We start from the raw sequence: 11635 nt of genomic DNA, 5'->3' as shown, positions 1-11635 counted from the left end.
AAATATCAGTGCTTATAAACTAGCTGCACATATGAGAAGAGAGAATAAGGTGGGAGGAGGAGTTGCCATATATGTCAAAAGTTATCACTGTGTAGAAAGCTTAGATACAAAAAAGTTTTGTCTAGAGCAACATACAGAAGCATGTGCCTGTCAACGTAAACTGAAGGAGGGCTCTTTTACAATTGTAACAGTATATAGGTCCTCGTCAGGAAACTTTCATTTATTCCTGGAAAACTTGGGTGCCTTGTTGTGCTAACTGTCAGATAGGGACAAGCAAATTATTGTTTGCGGGACCTTCAATGTTGATTCACTGAAAGAGTGTAATAGGAAGAATGACCTGGAAGTCGTGCTCGGTTCTTTCAATTTGACATCTGTCATTAATTTTCCTACTCCGGTAGTAAAGGACAGCAGCACATTGATAGATAGCATTTTTATAGACCAAGACAGATTTAAAAACATAAATTCTTGTGTTGTTGAGAATGGGCTTTCTTATCTTTATGCTCAGCTAGTTACAGTATATGACATAGCTCCATTCAGTAATTCAAAACTACGCTCCAAAGCTGTGCATTCAATTAATGACTCAACGATTAGAAATTTCAGGGAAAATCTTCGCCAGTTAGACTGGGATGAGGTGTACAAGGAACCCAATGCTAATTTAATACCTGTATATAACTTATTTCGTGATACACTTGTAAGAGAATTTGAAAACTGATTCCCCAAGAAAGTAGTTAAATCTAATAATAAGAAACCACGCAAAAAACCTTGGCTTACTAAAGGAATAAAATTATCTTCTAACTACAAAAGGGAACTGTATCTAACAACAAGAAAGAGTAATGACCCAGAAACAGCCAAATATAATAAAAACTACTGTGCTACAATAATAAAGGTTATTAAAAAGTCCAGAAGCATGTGCATCATGTCTGAGATTAATACCTCTGATAATAAAATCAAAACAGTTTGGAATATTATTACAAGGGAGACAGAACAACAAAGAGTACAATATGATGGAATCACCATCAAAGCGAGTGGAAACTTGATAAACAACAAGCCGGAAGTCTAAAACATTTTGAATAATCATTTTTAAATCTTGTAGAGAAAATAGGATTTAATTGCTGGAGCTAATCCAAGATCATCCTGCAGACACTTATTTAAAGACCTAGAAATCTTCACTGTAGCTTCACAATATATATATTCACTTATGAAATTTGTTATTAACAATCCAAACAAATTCAAAAGTAATAGCAGTGTACATGGCAACAACACTAGGAGAAAGGATGATCTTCACTACCCAAGGTTAAATCTAACTTTGGCTCAGAAGGGTGTAAATTATGCTGCCACAAAAGTCTTTGGTCCTTAGTCTAATAGCATCGAAAGTCTGACAGATAGCCATATAGCATTTAAAAGGAAATTAAAGAATTTCTTAATGGCAACTCCTTCTACTCATTAGATGAATTTTTGGATATAGTAAGAGGATAATTTCCCAACCCCCACAAAAATAATTGAGTGTCATGTGATATTTTGTCTAATGTAATATCTTGTACAGACACCTTTTATTAACCAGACATGTTCCACATCATTACAAAGTGTCGTACTCATGATATATGAAACAAGTATTAATCTAATCTATTTACCCGTTCCTAGGTTGAATTTTATCATGTCAAAAGGATGTTGCGTCTTTATGGCATAAGTCACATCATACGGCAAAAGATTGATGGTGATGTGGACTTAAGAGATATATGCTGAAATTATGCATACTAGGTAGCTGCATTGGCTATTGACATAGTGGCTTAACATTCTGGAAACAGTCCTATCCACATTCTACCTGCGCTGTTTGCTTATGGGTGGAAAGTGCTTGTTCTTGACTTTTGAAGCGAATACCACAACAGTTTCATTACATTCAGTATTCACCTGATCTGATATTATGGTATCGAGTACTCCGAATTTTGAGGATCCAGTTACTTATCATACCTTGTGCTGCTGTGTTAGTTTGTTGGTCTGGAATTGCTACCAATCAGTGTGTCAAGAAAAATGATACATTATTGTTAATATATGATTGTTTCCTGCAAGGGTACTATTAAACAGTCCTAAAATATACTGTCCAGTCATCTCAAAAGATTTATTCACTTCTGGCAGTCTGTGTAATGGCACTTCTGAAAATTCTTATCGAGGTCTAGAAGAAAACCTCATATTACTTACTAATTTTCACTCAAAAAATAATATTAAATACAATAGGTAAGCATATTTGTAGTCAAAAAACCAGAGAAAGCTCATATTCCTTGCCAATTTTTTTCAGTTTTCACTCTCAAACTGACATGAAATGCAGTAGATGGTCATATTTGTATTAAACAATCCAGAAAATATTTATATTCTTCACCATTCTTTATATTTATTTCCACTGACAAAAAATATGAAATACAGTAGACAGGCATATCTGTATTGAAAACTCCAGGAAAAACGGTTATTGAGTATTATTTTTATTTTTTATTTTCATTCATGAAATAAGAAATGCAATAGAGAGGCATATTTTTATTAATAAATCAATGGGAGAAATTACTTTTGCGGTCTTACGCAGTTTCTTAAAGCTAGGTACACATGGGGAGCGTTTTATGCGAATAGTGCCTTCAAGGTAGGCGGCCGTTAATCCTGAGCGATACTGGTTCTTCAAAAATTTCTTTTTCAAAATAATGTATCACAAATATTGTGAGGTGCAGGGGTCGAGAAGAGATTGTACCTCTTTAATTCTGGAGAACATTGCATGAGAACTAGACATGCACTCGACCCCCTCCTTGCCTACCACCTAATTAATTATTATGTGCACAAGAGGAATTGTCGGTGGACCATGATATTTGGTAAAATAATGAGTACATACTCACAATAATGTAATAAAAATCGTTATCTACTCAGTGATAAAAGGGGATTTTATCATAATTATAAGACGTGTATATTTCTATTGTCTATTATCAAACCATAATTTATGAAAGATGTTTATATTTTATTAATAGGATTAAGTAGGAATAATTAATATTTGTCATGTTGGATATAATTATGGTAGCAGGGAATGTCTGCACCAAAGTATTTTTGGCAGGGGAGACCGCACATTGATATAATTTTAAAATGGGCGGGAGATACCGCGTATGGATACATTTTAACAAAAGAGCGGGAAAGAAAGCGCAATGATACATTCTGTAATGGTAACAGGGATTGTCTGCACCAGAAAGCATTGTTGGTGGGAGAGACTTTAGCGTTCGTAGGAAGTCAGCAGTAAGTGAGATGTGAAGAGAGTCGGTAGTAGGTCTGAAGCGAGAGGTTGAGAGGAGCGGTGTGCCTGCCAGCCACCAGCTATGATTTACAAGAGATTATAAACGGGTGTACAGAGACATCAGCTAACTATTATCATAAGCGGGACTAATATTACTGAATTATTTTTTTGAGAAACTCAAGACTGCTGAAGGTATGTTTCAGCAATGTTAGTTGTAAGATTATTGTAAAAAGTAAGTCCCATTTGAACGTTTGTAAAATCATTTCATTCAGAATATAATTAATTTTTGACAGCAATATTGCATTTCTGATTATAGTCCATCCCAAAATCCATCAACATAAAACTTTGCAAAAGTTTAGTGCTGTCAAGAAAAAGTTTAACTATGAATTACGTAACTTCCTTCAAATTAATTAAAGAATAATGTCAGCTTTGCTATCAAAGAAGCTTTTGTAATAAATACAGCCACTTATTATGACAGCCCACCGGCAGCTAATAGAGTATAGTAAAACAGAGTAAGTATACTCATGTCACAGTTCGGTGTAGCAGTCAGATGGCGATCCAGTAACAGTAAAACAGGTAAGGGACAGGTTTGGGTTATTGCAGATAACGACTGTGGGTCACGATGACGACAGATTCTATGTTTCGTCGAAATAATCAGAAAATCGCTTTTAATAAGCAGCATTTAAATTTGTGTGCGAAGATTGAGAAAGGGAATTAATTTCAAAGGTAAGATTTCATTTTTTATTGTTAAGCAACAGATAGAAATCCTAAGGGAAGGTTTCATAGGTTATTGTAGAAGGGAAGGCTGCGTAGCAAAAGAGATATAGAGGAGGTTTCATAATAAACGACAGGAAATGAGATTCTGCACCTATCTACGAAATGATATGCACATTAAATATTACTATGACATTTACTATAAATCATAACACAAAGGTACCTCATTGTCGATAAAAGCAGTAGGCTAAAGGATAGGGTATACTGAACTATTATGAGAATAAGAGTTGGCTCAAGAACAAGGGGATCATACTCTCTGTGATGCAATAGACTGACGATAATGACTGGAGATCCTAATGAATCAAATCTTACTCCCCCGACTATAATCCAGTATCGCGATTAGCAGTGAGAGCATAAAATGGGAACACATGAGGTAACAAACACTTGTAGCAAAGCGAGTGCACGTGCTTCTGAGGACTTGAGAATAAAAATGATAGGTCCTGCAATGCCGGAGCCGCAAAATCCTTTATCAGTCCTGAAACCTGCAGCAAGTCGTCTGTAGGCAGCGTTCTGGTGATGTACGCGCTGACTCCTGCTTTGCAGCAACTATGTTTCAACCCGTGACCTCAAATGCTGTCCGAGAATCCTAAGTTCTGCTCGCGTGGCCGAAGCAGAGAAACTCCTGGACGCACGAGGATGTATCTCCAGGAAGAGGCAGTGAAAAACTGCCTAAATTCGCCCTGTCGGTAAATGTGCGTAAACGCAAAGTAAGAATTTGGGTCTTAAGTCGCAGAATGAAACTGGAGTATGATCATAGTCATGATCCACAACGTTTCCGAAAAAATCGCAAGATCCTTCGGCTCTGACAAAGATCAGATCCCGAATCCTCTGCTGCTGCGCAATGCAAGAGCAAAGCCAACGTTATTCAACTCCCAACTATCCTCGAAAAGCCACGAATCAGCATTCAGAGCTGATTCCAAAATTCCCCCACACTATCTCAGAACATCATTTGCCCCAATAGCGACCATTCTCTCCAGTTTCATACAGGGCTATATGACGTCAACTGGCGTCAGTTTAAGTTGACCAATCATGCCTCAGATATTTAGCTGGGGGCACTGAACTTGTCATTTGACTGGCTACGAAAACAGCATGTAAAGACCACCGGCCATCTGGCGCCAGACAGTCGCACCCGGCAGGTCACTGTCCACAAGAATTCTCAGAATCATGAAGACAATACGGTCAGTAAGCGCCAGCAGTCTTCGTTCCGGACGCACCAGAATGGTAAACACATGACCTGTGGCGACACTCAGACGACTCGCAGGTCGTTTCGCCCTCCATACAAAAGGCGAAACTCGACCAAGGACAGTCGCCCTGCCAGGCACTCAAGCCCATTATGTACGCCCCTGTCCGTATCCGCGGAAGTGCAGACCGCCCACGAAAATGCAGTGTGTGGCGTCCTCCGGTGCTGCCCTCACAACAGGCCACACAGAGAAGTAACAGAGAGAACTATAAGCAAGACCACATACAGTTCCCAACAGGCATAGCAATCAAGTGAAAAGTAATTTGAGGTCTCAGTACAAATACTGATATCAGAATAACCGTGAAATGATGTAAAACATTAATAAAATAGATGAAAATGAGAGATGGCATGCAAAAAAGGCAAGGAAGCTCTCAATATTTGTCGAGCCAAACATAGTAAACAAGTATATAGCTAAATTTTTGCAATTTTCATATTTTTCTGGGACATGTTCACACCAAAATTTTTGCAGTGGATCCAGTTTTAGACGTTTGCAAGGATATGTCCTCCTGCAAGTCTGTTATCTCCATTTGGAGCAAACGCTTTGAAAGGGAGAACGACTTCGACGCCACATCCGTCCATTTTACCGCTGGAGGAACTTCAAAAGGCGATTTCAAGAATCGTCACAACTTCTCTGTCTCTGAAAAATCTTGAAATCTTCCTGCAAATTCCTTCTGAAGATCTGACATAAAAGTTTTATATTCAAAAATTGTTGGAAAGTAAAAAAAACTGTGACTTGAAATGTTTTTTTCAAAGATATCCTCTCCTGGTGAAAAGAAGACATACTTTGTATCAGACCACATATTAATTTTCCATTTGCCTGTAACTCGGTGGTGAACGTATTTAAATGTTTCAGAATATCATTCACGAAAGCCATAGCTAACGTGTGCTTTTTTTTTTTTATAGGAACTCCAAGTGGTGTCTTACTTCTTGGGAACCCAAGTTCTCTAAGAAGGACGTTACTGCTTCTTCTATTTGCCAAAAACGTTCAATAACTTGATCTTTATTTAGCCAATGAACAGTGTTGTACTGCAATAAGTCAGAATGATCCGAATCACACTCGGTGAGAAACTCTTTGAACTGTCTGTGCGGAAGAACAGAACGAAATCTCATAAAATTAATCAACTTGATCAACCTGTCCATTATTTCTTGCACAATCACACAAAGTTTTCCACGAAGGGCTGCCTGGTGAATTATGCACTGATAAAGTAGTCCAGCATTCTCATCTTCATTCTCTTTACTAATCCTTTTTCTTTGCCACTCATTGCTGGGATCCCGTCAGTTGAAAGAGACACCATTTTATCGTAACTAATGTTTGATTTGGTCTTGAAGTCATCAAATTTATCGAATAAACCTACTCCGCGGGTCTTGCCTTTCAAAGGCAATTCTTCCCTTTGCTTTCAATACCCAAAAATCGCACTAAAATGGACTTTTGTTCTTCATCAGCGACGTCGCATGATTCATCAAGTGCTATGACCTAGGGAGGCACCTTCTGCCGAAGTTCGAGCAAACTACTTTTATTGTCAGCAGCCAAATTCTCTTTGTATTACTTCTTGACGACAATGGAATACCTTGAATTGCGGCAATAACTTCCTTTTTCTCTTCAAAAAGTGTCACAGCCGCTTCCAACGTACATTTTTTTTAGTATCTCAGAGTCTGAAAATGGCTTCTGATGTCTGTTAAGGGTCAAACACACCCAAGCCTTCTCCCACGTAATAGAGGTTTCAGAGGCTGCCAGAGTATTAAATCGATTTATAAAACTCCCTTGTGCATAAAATAAAATTCTTGTGTTGCATATGTGTGCAGAGCTTTTATGTGGATCGACGGTTAGCCAACTTGTACATTTCTTGCTCACACATCTGCACTAGCTCCAGTAAAGTGGTAACAGTCTCAACAGTAGTAGCAATATGTATTTCTACCATTCTGCCTATTCTACACCTCTCATTTTAGTAACAGAGATATGGGAAAAACTACACTTACATTATGCACCACAATTAAATAAATTACTTTCACTGCCAGGTCTTGGCCCAATGTGATTCAGAACAATCTAGTGCCAAATGACCAAATCGTCTACAAATGCCACACATAGCTGGAACTGAATTAGCGCATGCTAAAGAAGAATTTAAGCCTTTTGACTCAAAAGTCAAATTCAAAAATTTATGAAGAGACAGTTGATTTCTCGTCAAGCCATTTATTCTATCCACTAATTAAGAGACTAATGATTACGGTACCTTTGCACGGTCAAAATACCGCGGCTGAATTACAAAATTACTGGCGTTAAGTACAGTTCTCTGGTATTTTCCACAGATAGTTACAAATCTGCAGGTTCTGCACTTTAAGAAATAGCACTTTGAGAGTTCCATTAATGTCCCTATGATTCGACATGTCCATACACAATAAACACGACCAGAAACGCCAAGAGGAAAGTGCTCACTTACCACAGTGTATTACGACAAGACAGAAGTCCAAATTCCAATTACAGCGATGCTGCTTCTGACACCAATTTTTAAGTGCCTTGGCTGAGACACTTATGGTTGTAGGGTGGCAAAGTGTGACGAGAAGCTGGCACTCTGTGCACTAACAAAATAACATTAGCAAGACATTTATTCGATTTAAGTGTTACAACTGAATCATCCTCGGTATCGCCATTATGAGGGGAGTGGATGCTTCATGCAGCCTTGGAACATTTTGCCTCACCCACCTCAGCAGATCCTCGATTTCACTATATCCGTTCACACTGCTTGCATAACACCACAGAGCCATGCACAGCAGTGGATGGCTAGTGTAGTTCGTACAGTGGAATCGACTACCACCAGATTGTCGACTGCTTTTTACTACGACAGTCTCATGGATATTCAAATGATGTGCCCAAGTAAACACCAGCAGCGCTGCATGGGATGTAGATGGTAGTGCCTCTCCACCAGAGCTAGGCCATGAACGCTGGTGTCTGCACAGAGATGCAAGTCAGGGGCAGCAGCCTTTAATGTACCTCCTGGATATAGCTACAGGTTGATGGTGTGCCAAACACCATCAGTTTGGCTCTCAACAAGCCCAAGGTGGAAGCCCCAAGACTCCACATCAATAGATAAGATGTTGGCAGCTCACAGTGACCAGGATTGGCAGATCAGGCGAGTAGCAGTCTCTAAGGTAGAATTCATCTAGAGAATGTTCGGCAGCACAACACGGTGTCCGCATTGTAGCTGGCTCACTGTAACTGAATAGCATATGGGCTTAGAAACCTGAGTATTTTTATGTCCATCTGAGACAAAGATATTATGTCTTCTCAAGTATGATAGCATATGTCCTCATTTCCTAGGTTCATCAGCATTCTTTGTCCTACCTCAGTGTCATAAGCTTCCAGGCTTTAGCTTGTTAATTTTCTGCTATGTCAGCAGGCTGATAGATGTTCTTGTTGTTGTTGTTGTTGTCTTCAGTCCTGAGACTGGTTTGATGCAGCTCTCCATGCTACTCTATCCTGTGCTAGCTGCTTCATCTCCCAGTACCTACTGCAACCTACATCCTTCTGAATCTGCTTAGTGTACTCATCTCTCGGTCTCCCTCTACGATTTTTACCCTCCACGCTGCCCTCCAACGCTAAATTTGTGATTCCTTGATGCCTCAAAACATGTCCTACCAACCGATCCCTTCTTCTAGTCAAGTTGTGCCACAAACTTCTCTTCTCCCCAATCCTATTCAATACCTCCTCATTAGTTACGTGATCTATCCACCTCATATTCAGCATTCTTCTGTAGCACCACATTTCGAAAGCTTCTATTCTCTTCTTGTCCAAACTAGTTATCGTCCATGTTTCACTTCCATACATGGCTACACTCCAAACAAATACTTTCAGAAACGACTTCCTGATACATAAATCTATATTAGATGTTAACAAATTTCTGTTCTTCAGAAACGCTTTCCTTGCCATTGCCAGTCTACATTTTATATCCTCTCTACTTCGACCATCATCAGTTATTTTACTTCCTAAATAGCAAAACTCCTTTACTACTTTAAGTGTCTCATTTCCTAATCTAATTCCCTCAGCATCACCCGATTTAATTTGACTACATTCCATTATCCTCGTTTTGCTTTTGTTAATGTTCATCTTATATCCTCCTTTAAAGACACTGTCCATTCCGTTCAACTGCTCTTCCAAGTCCTTTGCCGTCTCTGACAGAATTACAATGTCATCGGCGAACCTCAAAGTTTTTACTTCGTCTCCATGAATTTTAATACCTACTCCAAATTTTTCTTTTGTTTCCTTTACTGCTTGCTCAATATACAGATTGAATAACATCGGGGAGAGGCTACAACCCTGTCTCACTCCTTTCCCAACCACTGCTTCCCTTTCATGCCCCTCGACTCTTATTACTGCCATCTGGTTTCTGTACAAATTATAAATAGCCTTTCGCTCCCTGTATTTTACCCCTGCCACCTTTAGAATTTGAAAAAGAGTATTCCAGTCAACATTGTCAAAAGCTTTCTCTAAGTCTACAAATGCTAGAAACGTAGGTTTGCCTTTTCTTAATCTTTCTTCTAAGATAAGTCGTAAGGTCAGTATTGCCTCACGTGTTCCAACATTTCGACGGAATCCAAACTGATCCTCCCCGAGGTCTGCATCTACCAGTTTTTCCATTCGTCTGTAAAGAATTCGCGTTAGTATTTTGCAGCCGTGGCTTATTAAACTGATAGTTCGGTAATTTTCACATCTGTCAGCACCTGCTTTCTTTGGGATTGGAATTATTATATTCTTCTTGAAGTCTGAGGGTATTTCGCCTGTCTCATACATCTTGCTCACCAGCTGGTAGAGTTTTTTCATGACTGGCTCTCCCAAGGCCGTCAGTAGTTCTAATGGAATGTTGTCTACTCCGGGGGCCTTGTTTCGGCTCAGGTTTTTCAGTGCTCTGTCAAACTCTTCACGCAGTATCGTATCTCCCATTTCGTCTTCATCTACATCCTCTTCTATTTCCATAATATTGTCCTCAAGTACATCGCCCTTGTATAAACCTTCTATATACTCCTTCCACCTTTCTGCCTTCCCTTCTTTGCTTAGAACTGGGCTGCCATCTGAGCTCTTGATATTCATACACGTGGTTCTCTTCTCTCCAAAGGTCTCTTTAATTTTCCTGTAGGCAGTATCTATCTTACCCCTAGTGAGATAAGCTTCTACATCCTTACATTTGTCCTCTAGCCATCCCTGTTTAGCCATTTTGCACTTCCTGTCGATTTCATTTTTGAGACGTTTGTATTCCTTTTTGCCTGCTTCATTTACTGCATTTTTATATTTTCTCCTTTCATCAATTAAATTCAATATTTCTTCTGTTACCCAAGGATTTCTAGCAGCCCTCGTCTTTGTACCTACTTTATTCTCTGCTGCCTTCACTACTACATCCCTCAGAGCTACCCATTCTTCTTCTACTGTATTTCTTTCCCCTATTCCTGTCAATTGTTCCCTTATTCTCTCTCTGAAACTCTGTACAACCCCTGGTTCTTTCAGTTTATCCAGGTCCCATCTCCTTAATTTCCCACGTTTTTGCAGTTTCTTCAGTTTTAATCTACAGGTCAGAGTCCACATCTGCCCCTGGAAATGTCTTACAACTTAAAACCTGGTTCCTAAATCTCTGTCTTACCATTATATAATCTATCTGATACCTTTTAGTATCTCCAGGGTTCTTCCACGTATACAACCTTCTTTCATGATTCTTAAACCAAGTGTTAGCTATGATTAAGTTGTGCTCTGTGCAAAATTCTACTAGGCGGCTTCCTCTTTCATTTCTTAGCCCCAATCCATATTCACCTACTATGTTTCCTTCTCTCCCTTTTCCTACACTCGAATTCCAGTCACCCATTACTATTAAATTTTCGTCTCCCTTCACTATCTGAATAATTTCTTTTATTTCATCGTACATTTCTTCAATTTCTTCGTCATCTGCAGAGCTAGTTGGCATATAAACTTGTACTACTGTAGTAGGTGTGGGCTTCGTATCTATCTTGGCCACAATAATGCGTTCACTATGCTGTTTGTAGTAGCTTACCCGCATTCCTATTTTCCTATTCATTATTAAACCTACTCCTGCATTACCCCTATTTGATTTTGTGTTTATAACCCTGTAGTCACCTGACCAGAAGTCTTGTTCCTCCTGCCACCGAACTTCACTAATTCCCACTATATCTAACTTTAACCTATCCATTTCCCTTTTTAAATTTTCTAACCTACCTGCCCGATTAAGGGATCTGACATTCCACGCTCCGATCCGTAGAACGCCAGTTTTCTTTCTCCTGATAACGACATGCTCCTGAGTAGTCCCCGCCCGGAAATCCGAATGGGGGACTATTTTACCTCCGGAATATTTTACCCAAGAGGACGC

Source organism: Schistocerca gregaria, chromosome 1 (genome assembly GCF_023897955.1).
Source record: "Schistocerca gregaria isolate iqSchGreg1 chromosome 1, iqSchGreg1.2, whole genome shotgun sequence".
Classification (NCBI taxonomy): domain Eukaryota; kingdom Metazoa; phylum Arthropoda; class Insecta; order Orthoptera; family Acrididae; genus Schistocerca; species Schistocerca gregaria.
The sequence above is the reverse complement of the archived record's forward strand: the minus strand, read 5'-3'. Positions refer to the sequence as shown.